Raw genomic sequence first — 3,507 nt, 5'->3', positions numbered from 1 at the left:
CATGCCTGCCTTGCCGGAGGGGGGTGGGGCTTAGGCGGCAACCCTCTGCCCCGTCGCCGGAGAGGAAACCCCCGAAGACGTCGGCTCCCTCCGCATACCTGGGAGGCTCGTCAGCCGCGAAGTCTCGATCCACACGCCAAGAAGCGAGCCCCACTGAACTCCGGGAGGCTTACTTCCGAGTAAGCGGGGTTGCGCGAGGCGTCTCCGGGGAGGGAGAATTCCAGCGGCTTTGCCAGCTGCGTGACAGGAGGCAGACAATCAACAGGTTAAAGCATACTGGCTCCTTTCAAAGAAGATGTTTGCAAAGAAAAGAAAGAATTATTAGTTTTTAGTTCTCGAGTTGGCAGTGAATTAATGAACCAATGTTGATAGTCTTGCAGGGCTAGCCCTACCAATAGGCAGGTGAGGCAATGTCCTTGGGTGGCAGATGGTGGAGGGCAGCAGCAGCAGCAGCAGCCCTCCCCATTCTTCACAAGCTGCCCTGCCATTTCTCTCTCTTGGCCATTACACCTATGTGTGCCACAGTTCTGCCAGGTACAGAGGTGCCAATGCCCTGGGCGCCTGAGCACCCACAAAAGTCTCCATGAAGGGGCCAGAAACCCACATATTTCAGCGCCAGGGCCATGCATGCTGCATGGCACCGATGGCCCCGGCACCCACAGTCATCGGGCCAAGCGGGCAATCCTGACCCAATACTCCCTAAACTAGCCTGTTGGCCTCAGGTGCACTGAAGGACCCTATCCTATTGTATGGTTGCCATATTTTTTTCAGTGAATCCAGGGACACTTTAAAAAAAAAAGCTGAGTAGCAACAAGGAGTCAGTAGTGCAGATGGTGAGGCAAAACACCCTGGGCCCAAGGACACATGCATATTGTATAAAGGTGCAAAGCTCTTCTTTCACACCCTGTGAAACATAAATGCACAGAGTTTTTTAAAAACTGGGCGACTCCCGAGTCACCCCTGATCAGTCAAAACAAAGGGGGAAGGGGGCAGGAGATTGCACAAGACACATCATATGGGGACTTCCGGTGACAAAAAATGGCAGGTGCCACAGCAGCGAGCAACTCCTGAAGTCAACCAGAGCCAACTGTGCTACCAGGCTGGCTCCGGGCTGCTGAGGCTGCCACTGCAACATTTCCCAGGGACAGATTTGCAAATCTGGGGACAGAATTTGTCCAGGGATAGATTTGCAAATCTGGGGACTGTCCCCGGGAACCGGGGATGTCTGGTAACCCTATCCTGCTGCCATTATTTAAGTAAGATCCAACTGTTCAGCCGGCTTGTGTGCACGTAATGGGGGTGGGAGTGCCACTGTGTCCTTTGCCACAGGCAGCAAAATGTCTTGGGTTGGCCCTGTAGTCTAATATAATTGGCAACATCATCATATTTTCCGAATTATATTAGTGCTTACATCAGAGATGGAGCCTGTGGGTTTCCAAATGTTGTGCTCCATCTCACATTGGCCCCACCCAACATGGTCAATGGTCAGGGATGATCTAAGGTGGAGTCTAGCAACATCTGGATGACATACATATATATGCATGCATAATTACAATACTTTTTAAAAATATTTTTTAAAAAACTGGTAGATGTATATATGGGTATTATTTGTCATAGACACTTTTCACAAAGGGCTCACACTGTGCTTCATGGATCCTATGAATGTTTCCTTGGGGAGTAAAGCTGCAATCCAAACCTCACTTACCAGTACCTGGAAGCAGCAAGCTCCACTGAATTCAACAAGACTTACTTTTGAGTAAATATTGTTGAGCTTGCAAAGTTTGTCCCATTTGACTCAGTAGGACTGGGCTGCTTCATGCCTAGAATAAATAGGTTGGGAGTTATAGGCACAATGAATAATAAGGATTATTTCTAGTCCATTAAAGAGTAAGAAGATAGCAACATCCGCAAATCCCTTTTTTACTTTCCGCAGGCCTCCTCTTGTGTTGTTCAACAGCTATGCGTTGGCAGTGGCTGGAAAGATGTAAATCACATTGGGGACATCAAAGTGACATAGTTTAAACTAGGAGCAAACTTATATTTCCTCTCACATGGCTGGGTGTGGTATGTAAGGGTATGATAGCCTCATGTTCTTATTTCCAAACAGGAATGGGAGGAAATAATGAGATCACCTTAAAAAATACAAGTAAGACAAGCAAAAACGTGCAGAGAGGAAACTTGCCTTTGGTGTCATTCACAAAACACCCATGACTATGTAGGTGCAATGAAGTAAACATAGAAACTAACACCCCAGATCTATTCATCTTTTATCCATAGGGTGCCCATTCGTTTCAGTGGAACTTCGTTTTGGGTGGGGGTGGGGGAGGTTATGCCAGAGGAGAGCAGTTTTTAGACCTTTTGGACCACTCTTGATTTTTACTAGAACCTCAAAACCTACCAACTAGGACAGGGCGCAAAAGGCATTCGTTAGAATTAAAGATTCAGGTAGGTAGCCGTGTTGGTCTGACGCAGTCGAAATAAATAAATAAAAATTAAAAAATTGTCCAGTAGCACCTTAGAGACCAACCAAATTTGTTCTGGGTATAAGCTTTCATGTGCATGCACACGAAAGCTTAAAGGGTCTGGTGACTTCTGTTTCAGTGTATCTGTAGAAGTGTGCAGTTTGTTCTGGGTATAAGCTTTCGTGTGCATGCCCACTTCTACAAATACACTGAAACAGAAGTCCCCAGACCCTTAAGGTTCTGAAGAAGTGTGCATGCACACGAAAGCTTATATCCAGAACAAACTTAGTTGGTCTCTAAGGTGCCACAGAACATTCATTCATTCATTCATTCATTCATTCATTCATTCATTTCGTTAGAATTAAAGTACAGGTTGCCCCTGAGCCTAGGGATTTGTTTTCAGTACCAGAACTGATGTGAACTTACATCATGGCCCACCTGTCACATTTGGACCACTGGGTGAGAGGGAGATTCCAGATGCCCACCACTGACCTACAGTGACTCCTAAACTTGTTGATTCAAAAATAGGGCTAGCCCTACTGTTGGGCAAAGTGCTTTGGCTACATCAGCCAGCTAATGTCAAATGCCATAACAAGGCAGCCCATGGTTAGTAAATATTGCTGTATTTGTATTGTCTGGGAGAAGGAGGTGCACTTGGAAGGTTTTCTGTTACAGATGCCATCATAAGTTGGCGAGACTTAGATAATGGGCATTTTGACTTGGGGTGTGGGGAGGGGATACCATCTACTAAGATAGCAAAATGCTTTTTTCCTGCCTTGATTAGAAGCGAGTCCTGCCTTGTTCACTGTACTGAACTAAAAACTCTCAAATGTTTTAGATTTTTTTTCTCAGGGAAGTAACAAGTTGGAAGCCAGCCTTGATTAATACCAACAATTATTGGTATATATTAAAATGATCATAAATATTTGAGCTTAACCTGAGCCAGCAACCTACATTGAAATTGGTCAATATATCATATCAATTTTGATCCTTGAATAATGTAAGGCTTTAAAATGGAATAGCTGCTAGCTGCTCTAAATATTTC

Source organism: Podarcis gaigeae (assembly GCF_964106915.1).
Source record: "Podarcis gaigeae genome assembly, chromosome: 4".
In the NCBI taxonomy this organism is placed as follows: Eukaryota; Metazoa; Chordata; class Lepidosauria; order Squamata; family Lacertidae; genus Podarcis; species Podarcis gaigeae.
Note: the sequence above shows the minus strand (reverse complement) of the source record.